The sequence below is a fragment of the Trichechus manatus genome, unplaced genomic scaffold (genome assembly GCF_000243295.1).
Source record: "Trichechus manatus latirostris isolate Lorelei unplaced genomic scaffold, TriManLat1.0 scaffold00002, whole genome shotgun sequence".
NCBI classification, from domain to species: domain Eukaryota; kingdom Metazoa; phylum Chordata; class Mammalia; order Sirenia; family Trichechidae; genus Trichechus; species Trichechus manatus.
Window position 1 is genome coordinate 22,888,077 of NW_004443938.1, and position 16,847 is coordinate 22,904,923.

At 39.2% G+C, this 16,847-nt stretch overlaps 1 protein-coding gene and 1 long non-coding RNA gene across 3 annotated transcripts in view; both read right to left on the reverse strand.

The window, feature by feature from the left end:
• The window catches only part of UST (uronyl 2-sulfotransferase), a 351,032-nt gene that overhangs the window by 255,625 nt on the left and 78,560 nt on the right, over positions 1 to 16,847 (reverse strand). The window lies entirely within an intron of this gene.
• On the reverse strand, positions 2,758 to 7,891 carry LOC111820158 (uncharacterized). Its single transcript, XR_002823695.1, has 2 exons — positions 7,093 to 7,891; positions 2,758 to 2,990 (listed from the first exon to the last, which is right to left on the reverse strand). It is a non-coding gene; the product is annotated as an uncharacterized LOC111820158 (long non-coding RNA).

Genomic DNA, 16,847 nt, shown 5'->3' on the forward strand with positions numbered 1-16,847 from the left:
GGAGCAGGAGAAAGGTGGGGTGCAGAACTCAAATTCTAGTAAAAAGACCAGACTTAATGGTCTGACTGAGACTGGAGGAACTCCGGAAAGCATGGCCCCCAGACTATCTGTCAACCCAGAACTAAAACAATTCCCAAGGCCAACTCTTCAGACAAAGATTGGATTGGACTGTGGGACATAAAATGATACTCATGAAGAGTGTGCTCCTTAGCTCAAGTAGATACATGAGACTAAATGGGCAGCTTCTGTCCGGAGGTGAGATGAGAAGGCAGAGAGGGTTAGGAGCTAGTTGAACGGACATGGGAAATCAGGGGTGGAAAGGAGTGTGCTGTCACAGTATAGGGAGAGCAATTAAGGTCACATAACAATCTATGTATAAATTTTTGTACGAGAAACTAACTTGAAATGTAAACTTTCACTTACTACAACAATAAACAAAAAGAAAAAGAAAAAAAAAAAGAATCCAGTGCTCAGAGAAGTTAGGTGATTTGCCCAAGGTATTGTTGTGTGCCGTCGAGTCAATTCTGACTCACAGAGACCCTACAGGACACAGTAGAACTGTCTCATAGGGTTTCGTAGGCTGTAATCTTTACAGGAGCAGATCGCCAGATCTCTTCTCCCAGGGAGCCACTAGTGGGTTCAAACCGCCAACTTTTTGATTATCAGTAGAGCACTCAACTATTGCACCACCAGGGCTCCTTTGCCCAAGCTGACATAGAATGTAGCAGGGCCAGGACACTCTTTCAGTGCAAGACAGACTCTCTTTACTGTGAATTTCAGTTAGAGAAGAAGGTCATTTTGTGAGCACTGCCCGAGGAAAAGCGGGTCCTAAATTTGTGCTTGTTTGGGTTTTTCTGCGATGGAGTTAACACAAGCTAGCATGAGGCAGGAATAAGAAAAAATGATGAAATGCTGCCAAGTCATTACCGTACCAACAACAACTATATAGCTAAGAAAAGTAACTCATGACCCAGAATAAATAATTTCCATACACATTAAACTAGCGTTGGCTTTTGGCGAGAACATATTTGAGCCCATGTAGCCGCAGTGATGCATTGAAAGCGCTGTCGAGCACATACTCCCGTGTGTGCTCTGGCTTCCTTCTCACTTTCCACAAAACGTCATGAACTCTGATCATTCAAGTAAAAGAGAAAATGAAGCTCCCCAGAGTTCTGCTTTTGGTCACCGCAACACAGGCCTGGCAATCAGCACCACTCATTTTAGTTAAGTTATTGGCCAGACAACAATAAAGACGGCTTCTTTAAGTCTTTACTGAAAATAACTGGATGCCTTCATGAAAGGCAAACACATACCCATCTTTAAACTAACCAACATCCGCAACATCCCTTTTTTAAAATAGCCATAAAATTGAAAAGGAAAAATACTTTCCAAAGAAAGCTGATTGCTCTGAACTTCCTTCCCCCACACACTCCCACAATTTTTACACAATGTCAATACTTAAGATTCAAATATAAATCAACCAGGCGTTATCTTGGAAAACACTGAAAGCACCTCCCCTCCCCCCACAAAGTATGTGGGCTGGCCAGTCCTCTGGGGGCCAGGGAGACGCCCAGCTCCGTGCACACGGGGTGCAATTTGCAACGTGGCGACTGACAGATTGGAGACTCAGAAAATGATGGCCCTTGAGTCCTTCATGAGAAGTCCACCTCACTAGTAACTTGGTTAAACCTCCATCCAGCTGACCAGGGACCAACATTCAATGCCAGGAGACCACAGACATGCTTGATTAAGACACAATCCCTCTGAGAAAGCTTACTAAGTCGGTACCTTTCTCCAACTGGAAAACATCTTGTATGCATTGCACAGAGATCATAAAAGGTTTTTACATTCCTTTTTAATTCAAAATATGCCTTTGAGTTTCCTGGGATGGAATTTAGAATTGGTAGCAGTATATTAAAGATTGACCATTTATTTGTCAATCTTTTACCTTACAGACTGACTATTTGTATACTTAACCAGAAAAAAAGTTACCATGAAGTCGATTCCAACTTACAGCACCCCAGGTTTGTGTCTAGTAGAAGAAGTATACTCCATAAGGTTTTCAGTGACTGATTTTTAACAGGTCATGTTAACTAGTTGTTTACTATTACCAAATCTGGGATGAAATTTATCTTTAAAGGATGTGAATTCCACAATAACAGGGTCTCGTGTTTACTCCCTGCACACAGCACAGTGCGTAACTCGTACTATGCCCTCAGTAACTGTTGAATAAACAAGGGACTAAATGAATGGGTAACTTGGTTTGCTCATTGGAGATAATGCTGTTTTACGGAAGAGAATGCTTTCTCAAAGAGGTTTACTTAGGAAATCTAAAGGTTACCTACTAGTAAGGCACTTCCTATAGGAAGTGACTTCTTGTTGTTAGGTGCTGTCGAGTCAGTTCCAACTCATAGTGACCCTATGTACAACAGAACAAAACACGTCCTGGTTCTGTTCCATCCTCATGACCATTGCCATGCTTGATCCCATTGCTGTAGCCACTGTGTCAATCCATCTCATTGAGGGCCTTCCTCTTTTTCGCTGACCCTTCACCTTACCAAGCATGATGTTCCTCTCCAGGGACTGATCCTTCCTGACCACATGTCCAAAGTATGTGAGACAGTCTCACCACCCTCACTTCTAAGGAGCATTCTGGCTGTACTTCTTTCAAGACAGGTCTGTTCATTCATTTGGCAGTCCATGGTATATTCAATATTCTTTGCCAACACCATAGGAAGTGACTAAATGGTAATAATCTGTTTTTTTTTTTTGAAATGTGGTCAAGGAATTAAGATTATTTTGACATTGGATTTTTTTTTCTTTTTGTTTAAATGTATCAAGATTAAAGAATCTTTTTTCTCCTGTGTGTATTAGTGCTATTCTTTTGAGGTCTTTTTTTAGAGCTGTTAAACAACGGAAACAATAGGTGCAAAAAATTACCTGTTTGAGACAGACTCTTACCCATATTGTTTCAATAACGGCATCAATTTCTGAATGAAAAAAAGATGAGAAAGAGGTCAACACAGCAACTGCCCGTCTGAAAATCAGCCATTTTATGTTATTATTAGCTGCTGTTGAGTCATCCCTGACTCACAGCAACCTCATGTACAACAGAACAAAATGTTTTATAGAGCGTTTTATAGAATGCTCATATTGATAAGAAAAAGATTTCACTCTTAGACCACTCATGCGCAGGCCCTTAAGAGTGTTTTAGATCAGGGCTTTGAACTGGTTCAGAACAGTTCAGTAATTACCAGTGTAAAGGAGGGCAGCATATGCATTGCACAGCAACCAAATCTGTTGCCCGTCGGATTTTGATCTGAGTACGAAACAAACAGCAGTGCTCCACTCAAAGATGGCAGCCAGCTGCGCTGGTTTGAAGGTATGTCGCTCGCCACAGTCCTGCCAATAATCCAATCTCCCGCACGGATCCCAAAAGTTTCAGCAGTCTGTGCAGGAGACTGGATTATTGGCAGGACTGTGGAGAGCAAACCATATTCAAAGCTGCGTAGTCAGCCACCATCTTTTTGTGGAGCACAGCTGTTTTTGTTTCCTACTTGGGTTAAAATCCAACAAGCAACAGATACTGTCCTTGTTTATGTCAACAATTCCTGAACCATTCCAAACCAGTTCGAAGCCCTGGTTTAGATCTTGAAAAATGTTTTTTCCCATTAACCTTTTTGATTAAATGGCTGGTTTTAGAGATGGGTTTAAAGAATAATGTTCAGATTTGTGCATGCTAAATTTCAGTCACTCCACTTCTCTGAGCTGGAGGTCTGTACAGTGGATAAGTCTATGAAGTTTCTAGATGGGCAACTGGAAAGATGACGAGATTTCCAGCAAGGCTAGAACATCTATAGCCTATTTGTCCTGCACCTAAATTTCCTTGACCACTGGGTATCCTTTTCATCTTAGATATACTTTCTACTGGGAACTTTCCGGTTCTCATTTTATAAAGCCAGAATTTAGTCTTTTTTTCTTTCTACAGAGTCTACCATTAAAAAAACAAAGTTTGTAATGTTTTCCTAGCATTGCAAGTAACTGTTTTGTTATATCCTAGTATCAGCAGTCCTCATGGTACTAAAGAAAAGCAATGCTGAGAAGGCCACCAGTGATCTAGTGCTTTTTCTGGAGGTGACAAGGGGATCCAAGAATGACTTCATCAGACCCTGTTGGGTAAGGAAGCTCCTATGCCTTCTTTTCTGATATTCAAAGACTCAAACATCAAGGTTCTCTTCTCATCTTTTTCTACTATTTGTCCTGGCAGTTACGACAAAGAAAACACAGAAATACAATACTGACATGGCACTGCTTGCTAGCTTTGAAAAGCAAGTAGGAAAACAAGGAATATGAATAGTTCAGAAGTTATGCATCCTTGCCTAAATAACAAAACTCATCTGACAAGGATCCAAATATAAATTGACTACATTTCTGCACTGGGTATCTTGACTCTTAGAAGGTACTGGATTTGCATTTTCTAATTTACTTTCCAGTACTTTTTTCCTCTTGAAAATGCTCCCCAAACCACTAAACCACCAGAGGGCTATTATCAACTCCTGACACTATCACCTTCCTTTCTCTACCACCACATTACGGTAACTGGGCAGTGCAGACGTGAGGATGTGCTGTACACCGTCATTTGACTTTGGGATGTCGATTAGTTTTGTCACAAGTGACTATTCTTTTTAGGTCTCTCTCAGCTACACCTTTAAATTAAACTTGCACATACTAGGATTCTAAGGGTTTCATACTAAGACATGTAAATTATATCCCTAAACAACATGCTCAGTTCATAGATTTTTCTTACGGGCTAAAGAAAAGTAATATGCACACCAAAACTTGGTATCCGATTTTGGCTGGTTTCAGTAAGGATCTCCCAATATCCTTAGAAAGATACATCCCAGAGTCAAACAAATACATTTTATGGTGTCTGGTCTAAAATTGATTATACTATCAAATGCATTTTGAAGTATTAGATCTATTCCGTACAATAACAAATAATTGAGTTTAACTGCAACCAGTCAAAACTGAATTGGAATCCACCAGTTACTAGCTCTATCACCTTGAGAAAGTTACTTAACCAATCTGGGCCTTGGCTTCTTAATTTTTAAATGGGGATACTAATTGTACCTACCTCTTAAGGTTATTATGAGGATTATATGTGCTATTTATTTGTAAGGCAATTAGAACAGTGCATTGCTCCTAATAAAACACAATTGCCATTGAGTCAATTCCAACTCATGATGACCCCATGTGTGTCAGAGAAGAACTGCACTCCATAGGGTTGTGTTGGCATGTGGCTGTTAATACTTAGTGCTGGTCCAGTCTGTGACAAAAGGAGAAAACAAAGGACAAGGAGTTGATTTTTTCCCATAAAGTTATATTTTATAATTTCAAAGGAATAGCCTTTAATCTGAGACTCATTCTTTTCTTCCTTCTTTTCTTTCATTCTTTTGATGTGGAAAGCCCTTTTCTTTTATGCAACAATGAAAGTAGATGTAGGAGTTTTTTGTTGTTGTTGTTCTGTTTTTTAATGTTCTTGACAGTCCCCAAGTAATGCTCTTTCTAGTTTCTAATTCCAAAGTCTGGGAACCACTGGATGATAACTTCTAAGGCCTCATCTAGCACTAATATTCTACAGTTCTGTGGTCAACGGCATTGGTCACATTATCAATGTGTTGCAGTGCCCAACACATTACACATGGACATGGAATAAACTTGACATGGCAAGACCTGGAGCCGCTGCCCAGTCATCTTTGCAGTGGTAGAATTGGATTTTACCCATGCTGGGTATATCACTTCCAGCATTAATTACCATAACTCTTTTATGCTCCAAACTAGTTACAAATATAAAAATGAGGGGATAATTAGAAAATACTATTTTTAAATGTATACATCATGTTGCCAGACAAAACCTGGACCATACAAAACCAGCAAGGGGTGATTGGTGGATTTGGTCCAGTTTCCACCAAGTTCTACAAAGCACTTCCTCATTTCTGCCCCCTGAACAATACAGTAAGTCCCTTTAGTAAGGGCACTAGTTTAGGGAGGCACTGACTCTTCAGATTACCTTAAAATTACAGGTCTCAAGTATTGCTGATTTTTACTCACACTTGTTGAATAACTACCCAGCCTCAGGAATAGGATTCTTTGCAATCTGTAGCCCTTTCTGTGGCAATTAATCATACAGACTTTAAGTGTAATGCCAAGTTGTTTTAAAATGTTTTGAGGATGGTGTCCTGGTCTTTATCCATGTGACTAACACCAGAATGTTCTTGTACTGTAGGTCACAAATTATGAAATTACTTAAAAAAAAAAAAAAAGCTTCCAAAATAATACTCCCTAGGTCATACCAAAGCAAGTACAGAAATATATAATGATGGGTATGGTAAAACTGTTTGGTTTTTGGAATTGAAACTATGAGTAATCATTAGAAAGAAGAGGATTACAAAGAAAAGTAAAGAAAGGTCTTAAAACAAATATTTTTGAATTTATGAAAATTATCCCCAAATAATTCAAAATAATCAGGGAGCAAAAATAACTCCACCTAGTGAAGACAAAGGGGACACTGGTGGTTCAGTGGTAGAAGTCTTGTCTTCCATGTGGGAGACCTGGGTTTGATTTCTGGCCAATGCACCTCATATGCAGCCACTACCCATCTGTCAGTGGACGCTTGCATGTTGCTGTCATGCTGAACAGGTTTCAGACTAAGATGGCCTAGGAAGAAAGGCCTGGAGAGCTACTTCCAAAAATCAGCCAATGACAACTCTATGGATCACAATGGTCCAATCCCCAGCTGCTCATGGGGATGGCACAGGACCAGACAGCATTCTGTTTCATTGTGCATGGTGTCACCATGAGCTGAGGTATTACTCAATGGCAGGTAACAACAACAAGCGTGAAGACAAAGGAGCAGAAGTGCACATAAGGGAAAGGCTGGTGCAGGGTCCAGCCAAGAAATGATGGACTGAAAGGGGCAGGTGGAGGTGGAGAGAACCAGATGGATTCAAGCTGTATTTTGGAAGTAGAATGAACAAAACAGAGCATATTTAATAATATTTGCATCTGGAATTTCACACCATATACAGTTACCTCATGTGCCCTCCTGGTCTGTGATAACTGGACATGGCTGACAATATCTGCATTTTCCAGATAGGAAACTCAGGCACTTAGACGCATTAGAGCACAGGTGTGCTATAGGGGAAGAGCCAGGCAAAGATGTTCTCATAAGTAAGGGGACTGGAGTCAGAGGTCACATATGCATATGCAGGTCTATGTTGGGATCTATTTCCTCTACGACTGTTAAACATGTTTAGTCCAACTAAAAAAATAATAATAATCCCTAGGCATAACAAAACACCCACTTAGGCCCTGGGCACCCTCATGACAACTAGATCACAGAAGTACTTCTTAAATGGATTTTCCACTTCTTGCTTCAAGAAATTAGTGGCATTGTATTTCTGGTAGAGGATGTATATTTTGAATAATTCTTGCATATTCCTTTCCAAATAAATAGCATCTGCTTTCTAATTTTTAAGGAAGAGGCAAATCTGTTTTTAGTTGACATATTCATATGGAGTACTAATAAAAAGTTAACTGCAAGGTACTACTTGTTATGAAATGTTATTATACATTACATTGTTTCCACTGTTGATCTGATTAATTTAATGATTTGTTATGCTTTGAAAAGTGGCTGATACTTAGTAGGGGCTTAATAATGATTACTTAATGAATATTGTGCCCTAAAGCCTTAATATAGTCCCAGTATGGTGCAAAAAATAAAGTATTATAATGACATGTGCAAAGACCTGGAGTTAGAAAACCAAAAGGGAAGAACATGCTTGGCATTTCTCATGCTGAAAGAACTGAAGAAAATATTCAAGCCTCGAATTGCAGTACTGAAGGATTCTACAGGGAAAATATTAAACAATGCATGAAGCATCAAAAGAAGATCAAGGAATACAGAGTCACTACACCAGAAAGAATTGGTTGACGTTCAGCCATTTTAGGAGGCAGCATATGATCAGGAACTGATGGTACTGAAGGAAGAGATCCAATCTGTACTGCAGGCACTGGTGAAAAACAAGGCTTCAGGAACTGACGGAGTACCAATTGAGATGTTTCTGCAAACTGATGCAGCACTGGAAATGCTCACTCATCTATACCAAGAAATTTGGAAGACAGTTACCTGGCCAACTGACTGGAAGAGATCCGTATTTATCCATATTTATGCCTATTCCAAAGAAAGGTGCTCCAACCGAACGCAGAAATTATCGAACAATATCATTAATATCACATGCAAATAAAATTTTGCTGAAGATCATTCAAAAGCAGCTGCAGCAGTATATCAACAAGAAACTGCCAGAAATTCAAGCCGGATTCAGAAGAGGATGTGGAACCAGGGATATCACTGCTGATGTCAGATGGATCCTGGTTGAAAGCAGAGAATACCAGAAAGACGTTTACCTGTGTTTTATTAACTATGCAAACGCATTCGACTGTGTGGATTATAACAAATTATGGATAATATTGCAAAGAATGGGAATTCCAGAACACTTAATTGTGCTCATAAGGAACCTGTACATGGATCAAGAGGCAGTCTTTTGAACAGAACAAGGGGATACTGCATGGTTTACAGTCAGGAAAGGCGTGCACACTTATTCAATCTGTATGCTAAACAAATAATCTGAGCAACTGGACTATATGAAGATCAGGGCATCAGGATTGGAGGAAGACTCACTAACAACCTGGGTTATGCAGATGGCACAACCTTGCTTGATGAAAGTGAAGAGGACTTGAAGCGCTTACTGATGAAGATTAAAGACTAGTCTTCAGTAGGGATTACACCTCAACATAAAGAAAAGAAAAATCCTCACAACTGGACCAATAATCAACATCATGAAAAAACAGAGAAAAGATTGTAGTTGTCAACACCCATGGAAGTAGCAGTCAAGAAATCAAAAGACGCATTGCACTGGGCAAATCTGCTGCAAAAGATCTCTTTGAAGTGTTTAAAAAGCAAAAATGTCACCTTGAAGACTAAGATGCACCTGACTCAAGCCACGGTGTTTTCAATCGTCTCATACACATGTGAAAGCTGGACAATGAATAAGGAAGACAAAGAAGAATTGACTCTTTTGAATTATGGTGTTGGCAAGGAATACTGAATACACCATGGACTGCCCAAAAATGAACAAATCTATCTTGGAAGAAGTACAGCCAGGATGCTCCTTTGAAGCAAGGATGGCAAGACTTTGTCTCACATACTTTGGACACGTTATCAGGAGAGATCAGTCCCTGGAGAAGGACATCATGCTTGGTAAAGGGGAGGGTCAGTGAACAAGAGAAAGACCCTTGATGAAATGTACTGGCACAATGGCTGCAACAATGGGCTCAAGCATGGCAACGATCATGAGGATGGCGCAGGACTGGGAAGTGTTTCATTCTGTTGTACACAGGGTCTTTATGAGTCGGAACCGACTCACAGCACCTAACAACAACAATATGGTGCAAATGGTTAACGCACTCAGCTGCTAACCGAAAGGCTGCAGGTTAGAGTCCTTCCAGAGGCACCTTGGAAGAAATGCCTGGAGATCTACTTCCAAAAAATCAGCCACTGAAAACCCAATGGAGCACAGTTCCACTCTGACATGCATGGGTTCACCATGAGTTGGAGTTGACTCTATGGTAACTGGTAGAGCAGACTGAACAGATGAGAAGATTGAAAGTACGTGGGGTTAAAACCACATGCCTAGGGTCATACATGTAGCAAATGGTAGAGCTAAGGATTTCAAACAGGCTGTCTGGTTCCAGAGTCTGTGCTTTTAATATCACATTATCCTGCCCCTTGTAAGCAAATGGAATATATATATATATTTCTTAATCTAAAGAGCATACAATACTTTAAGTGTATTCCAAAATATTATATTTCTATAACTAGCTCCACAAGCTTAATCTCCCCAACAGTAACATAATGGCATTATTAACTTATAATATGGTTCCCTCTGAACTCTTCCTAAATATAGTTTTTCACCTCAAATCTGGTGCTAAAATAAGAATCTAATTTCTAAACAACAGAATTACAGTGTTCTTTGTAAAAACAAAGAAAAGAAAAGAAAAAAAAACACGAAGAATAACAAAGCATTTGGGAGCACCACACTTCAGACGTAAGTTTAGCAATGATGTAATTTAACAGAAATCAAATCCTACCAGGGACCAAACTCCAGAAAGTGAATGCTTCAAACATACACTTAAAGACATAGAAGCATTTGACAATGTCTATGAAAAGGCTTTTTTTCCCAAAAAAGACAAATATAAATGGGTTGTTATAGGAAGGACTTTTAATGAAAAGTCCGTAATCAATCATTTCAAAAAGGCATAAAAACCCCAAAACACTTTTTTAAAATATATGCTTGAGGGTAACCATTCCTATTATGTTCTAGAAAATCACAAATGTTAATCTAAATATCATGTCAAGGTTTTGTTTCTTTTTAAATGACTATGTAGTAAACTCTCTAATTCACAATTATAGGTTTTTTGTTTTGTTTTGTTTTGTTTTACAAACTAGAATAATTTTGAAACTGACAGCCCAGCAAGGCTACCAAGATCCTGACTAATATTGCTGCTAATGGGGCTGTAAGCCAAGGAATGCATGAGGCTTCTAGAAGCTGGAAAAAGCAAGGAAATGGATTTTCTTTCAGAGCTTCCAGAAAGGAATGCAGCCTTGTCAACACCTTGATTTTAGCCCAATGAGACCCATGTTGTACTTCTGATCTACAGAACTGTAAGGTAATTTGTGTTGTTTTAAACCATTAAGTTTGCAGTAATTTGTTACAGCAGCCTAGAAAACTAGTACAGGTATATAAAGTTGCAAGTTAGGTCCTTGTCCAATGATTTCATAGAGAATTGAAACAGTTCATGATGTTTAGATATCTAGGAGGCATACTGTTCAAAGAAGAGCCAAATTATACAAAATCCAATTTTAAAAAAGGATATGTCCCTTTAATATCAACAGTCAAGTGAATGCCACTACAATCTATGTAGGCAATCCATTAAAATCCATGAGAATAAAAAACAAGATGCTCTTTGACAGAACTATTTATCCACCACAGTCAAATTCATTCTCTTGTCTCTGATTCCTAGGTCTCGATCTTGGCTCACTCCCTGAATGACAGCTTTCAGGATGTCGTAGCAGCTCTCAATGTCTCTTCGTGACACCCTTAAAAGTTCTATCTGCCTCCTCTCTAACCCTCTTCCCACTCCACCCCTACCAACAACTCTGCTTCAATACCCAAACGAGGGAGGTATTTCCTCCTTATGAAAACCCACACTGAGCATGCCCATCCTGCTTTTTCTCTCTTCCCTGATGCTACGTTATCCTATAGAAACTTCTTCTCTTCCAGGGGAATCACGGAGAAGCTAGTCACTTTCCTCTGCATCTTCTAGGCTAAGAACTCCTCCCTTGAGCATAAAGGCAACTGACTCAGCTCACGCTGAGCTCATGACAATGTTATGCCAATGCCTTGCCCACTTGTGTGTCCAATACATTTGAATACCAGCAGGTCAGTGGAAAGATGAATAGTTACATAATACACCACCAGAACCCTTTGCTGGGGGCAAGTTAAGATGGCTTATGAGCTCCAAGAGATGCTTGAGCTCGAGAAAGTAAAGAGAGAAAACCACAAAGTATTTGCCAGCCTTGCCAAAGTATATATAGTCTTTTGCCTTAAGTACCTAAATGGCTCAAGACCTAAGTTAGAAAAAAATGTTTTATATCTAATTTCAATTCTCTTTGGAATAAGTAGCTGCCCACTGCTTAATTAATAATGTACTCATTCAAAGGGGATGGACTTCAGAGCTATTGTCCCATCTTTGCCAGAAATGAAGCCAAACAAGTTATTTCAAGACAGCCTGCCCAACAAAATAACTTGAAGCTACAACTGGGGTAGCAGAATGTGCTGTCCTACCATCAGGCGACATGTTAGTCAGACCAACTTGTCAATCAACATCCCTCCAACTATCAGACTCTCAGTGACTGTCCTTCAAGTCTAAATAGTGGATGGTGCACCCCCCCACCCCAATCCAATACAATGCTGCAATTATTCAATTGACTTGGAAATGCTATTGACCAGATTCTGGGGCTAAGAAAATACTGCCTATCCCCATAAAATTTTATCCAGAGATAATTAGTGAAAATAAATGATGAGTGGCCTCCTAGCAAAAACCACCTCCCAGTAGCCCATGCCCCCTTCAGTATACTGGTGCTCTCCACTGACTATGGTGATTGGATGTTTCAAAATGGTACCCACTCCACCCACCTAATAGAGTATTGAACTTGATCTCTGAAGTTCTCCATTAGAAGCCAGTTGCTTAGATTGCACAATAAGGCTTTGAAGAAGACTTTTGTTCTTTTAATTCCGTATATAGGCTCTGAGTTTTTTGAGCACGAGGCTAAGGAATTGCTTTCCTACTATTTCTGTGATTGTATAATCACCTAGTGCCTAGACCTTGGCTTAATTCACCTTCTCTCAGAGCTAGACAACAGCCAGGTCTCTCCAACACATTCTTGTGACTCAGCCCCCAAAACCTAACTTCTCTGGACCATTTGAACATACTTCATTACACAACTTGAACTTGTTGTTAGTTGCCCACTGAGTCCATTCTGACTCATGGCGACCCATGTGTGCAGAGCAGAACTGCCCCATAGAGTTTTTAAGGATGTGACCGTTTGGAAGCAAATTGCCAGGCTTGTCTTCCAAGGCACCTCTGGGTGAGTTCAAATGGCCAACCTTTCAGCTAGTAGTTGAGCGCTTAACCGTTTGCACCACCATGGGACTCCACATTGAATTTAGAGCTCTAGAAATATTATCTGAAGTTCATGAGGCTAATTAAGCTCAGATACTCCTAACCAGGGAAATGCTGATTCTTGGGGTGTTTTTCTTGCATAACTACTTGCTTTTTTTTCAGTACCCTGGTATCATTGGTCTTTCATCTTCATTTCCTCCCTCTGCTTCAGTTTCTTTCTGCTATCTCTTTATCTTGTCAACATCGTCCTCAGACTTCCAATCCTCTCTTTCAACCTAACATGAATTTCTTTTTTAATCATTTATAAGGGATAGAAAAATTGCTTGCAAAAAAACAGTAAAAGGCTAGAGATATACCTACAGGGATAAAGACATCAAACATATGCTATATCATTATTTGAAGGTGTTATTTGTCAGGTTTTTCTCCTTTTATCCATTCTGCGTCTAAAATTTTGTAAAAATCCCTTTAATCCAAGGGATATCCCAGTCTACAGTACACAAGATAGAAGCTACCGGAGAGCTGTGTTAGCTGATACTCTAAACACACAGGCTAACCTTTCTAATTAAGGAGTTTTAAGAAAACTTTTATCTCCCACCCTTCCAAATTAAGGTGTACTTCTGTCAATTCTAATATCACATTTCTTTTCCTGAGCCATCAATTGAATGATGAAAAGGAAATGTGGGTAATAGGATAAGACAGTACCAGTAGCTAATAAATTAAGGAAGAAAATATAATCCTCCTCTAAATTATGTTTATCACAAAAATGCACAGTTCCTCTGCAGTTTAAAGCACATGAGAGCAACTGATCTCTGTAGGCAAATCAGATTGCTACTGATTTCAAGAAGACCTGATTTTAGCCAGAGATACAAAAGGAAGTCTTAAAGCAAAAGTCTACAGATTAATTTATATGTTACTTTTTTTTTCTCCAGGGGTAATTTTCACATCCTCAATGGTAAACTTTTTTTTCCAGTTTTCTCTAGCTAGATAAAAAGCTTTCTATATCACTCTTTCATATTTTGTTAGTCATAAACCTTTATATAATCTGAAAAAAAAGCAAGTAGTTATGCAAGAAAAACACCCCAAGAATCAGCACTTCACGTGTTATTTTATATTTTTCAACTAAAAGAAGAGTCTCTACCAACCCCCTTTTCTAAAATTCAAGAAAATTTTCTAGATCTCTCTGTTGGTGTAGTTGGATGTGGAAAAACTCATGCTACCCTCAGCATGTGCATATACACACACACACAAAATACACACACACAATTCATTTGAAAGCCAGGTAAGACACATAAATACACTGTATCAGCTCTTTTAGCACTTTTTAAATGACCAGTTTATTTAAATTACTTACTAATAAAAACATTTAGAACATTACTATATTATTATTTGCCCTTTTAAAAAAACCCACTGCCATCGAGTCGATTCTGACTCGTAGCCAACCTACAGAACAGAGCAGAACTGCCCCATAGGGTTTCCAAGCTGTAACCTTTAAGAGCAGACTGCCACATCTTTCTCCTGTGGAGTGGCTGGTGGGTTCAAACCATCAACTTTTTGGTTAGCAGCCAAGAGCATTAACCACTGTGCCACCAGAGCTCCAATTTGCCCTTTAATTGTCCAAAAAATTGTTTTTTGCACTACCCATAATATACAGTCTACTTTTTCAAGTTCTTCCACTAAGATTTTTACTTCAAACGACAAAGTAAAATGTTTTAGGCTTTAAAAACTTTTTTCTTAACCTTTAAGATTACAAATCCCCCTCCCAAATGGGTTTGTTTGTATCATTTTTTAAAAAAATTTTTACTGTGTTTTAGGTGAAAATTTACATAGCAAATTTGGTTCCATTTCAACAATTTTTACACAACTTGTTCCATGACATTAGCTACCTTTTTCACAACATTTTCATTATTTCCATTCCTTTTGTTTTGTTTCCATTAATCTAGGCTCCCTGTGCCCCCTTAGAATCTCATCTTTGTTTTAGGGTAAATGTTGACTGTTAATAATCATACAGTTGATTATTAAAGGCAGCACAGTATTCACGGCTGATATTGTTTAGTTTATAAGCCAATCTATTATTTGGATGAAAGGCAACCACCTGGAGTGGCTTCAGTTCCAAGTTCAACGGGTATTTTAGGGCAACAGTCCCAGCGATTCCTCTAGCCTCTACCAGTCCAGTAAGTCTGGCCTTTTCTAGGAATTTCAGTTTTGTTCTACATTTTTCTTCCTTTCTATACAGGACCTTCTATTGTGTCCCTGATCAGAACAGTCAGTAGCGGTAGCCGAGCAGCATCTAGTTCTTCTGGTCTCAGGCTAGATGAGGCTGTGGTTCATATGGGCTAGTAGTCCTATAGACTAGTTTCTTCTTTGAGTCTTTGGCTTCCTTAATTCTCTTTCATTCCAGACAAGTATAGTGGTATCTTAGTTGGCTGCTCGCAAGCTTTTAAAACCCCAGACACTACTCACCAAACTAGGATATAGAACATTATCGTTATAAACTATGTTATGCCAGTTGACTGAGTTGTCCCATGAGACTATGGTCCCAAGCCTTCAAACCAGTAATCCAATCTCGTGAGGTGTTTGGTTATGCCTAGGAAGTATCCTATCCGCAGCTGTGTGCCCTATGTGTTTGTATCATTTAAGAAATGATGAATTACTCATCTTCCCCCTTAGTACTGTTTTACCTGCATGGCAACTTAGGCTCTACAAGTCAAAAGTCTGCCTTGAGATCATCGTCAGGCTTAGCTTACAGGTTGCACAGAAGACTTTTCTTTCTCTCTGTGGTCTCTCTGTCTGTCCCTCTCTCTCTTTCTCACTTGTTACTTCTGCTTCATCAAGCTTGCCAATTAAAATTTATTACAGACTTTTTTCCCATGTGGGGGTCAGGAAGGAGCCTATCTACAAAAAATGGCACCTATGACAATTAGTTTTAAATTGCTGAATGGTTTCTCACAGCCTGCGTGGAAACTGCAATGGCCAATAGAAACTACTCGTTAACGTCCCCCCTTAAGTGGCACCCAGGGCAAATGCCCTAACTGCCATACCTTAGTTATGCCTCTGGCTCAGGGTCATTGGGGCCATAGCCCAAGGAGACAGCTCATGAGCTGTAAAGACTGGTTGCATATAAGGACTTGAACAGACACATAAGTAAATTGAGGATAATGGGGTCAGTTTATTGTCAGAGAAAGAGTTATAAATATGGAAAAGGGAAAGCTAGAATAAACCTAAGGTGTTAAATTGGAATCGGAGTTATCAATATAAACACAATGTTTTTAACAAACAGACAGACAAAGATCTAGAAATCAATATAGATGTATGATTGACGTGTTTTCTAGCTCAGTTCACTGAGAGGTTCTAGAAGCAATGATTCGTCACGAACAGTGTGCACACCTAGCACCCTGATCTTGGTTTCTAAATAATATTCTCCACTAAAAAGAAACAGATCTCCTAGGAGAAATGGCTGCGTCCAGGCTGGGGCAGGGACAGTACAAGATGTGTCTGGAACATGTTGTTGTTGTGCCATAAAGTTTAAAAATGTGCTGAAAGAACAATGGAGAATGTCAAAAGGACACAGGAGCCAGCTGTATGGGGCTCCCACTGCCAAATCTGGGACAATTTGAGCATCAAAATAAACAATGATAGGAATCAAATGACACGAGTTCAAATAGGTAATAATAAATAAACAAATAGGGGAGAAGAGCATTTTCTGCCTTCTAGTAGAATGCGAAGTAATAAATCTAGAAAGAACGATAAATGTAGGCAATCACCATTCGGCAACAATTTGGTAATAATCTATTTCATTCTATAATAATTGATTCTGTCAAGAATTATCAATGGATGCTAAAATGAGTAGATGAAAGTTTGATGAAGAACTGAATAGTTACATAGTTTTAAAGTATCTTCCCATAAAACATTTATTAGATAGAGACCTGGCAGACACCATTATATCAAGGTGATAAAAGTTAACATCACCACTAATGAGACAAATCAACATCATGTACATCCTAATGTGATGCACTGAGAAGAATCTGGCATCACTTCTGTAGTAT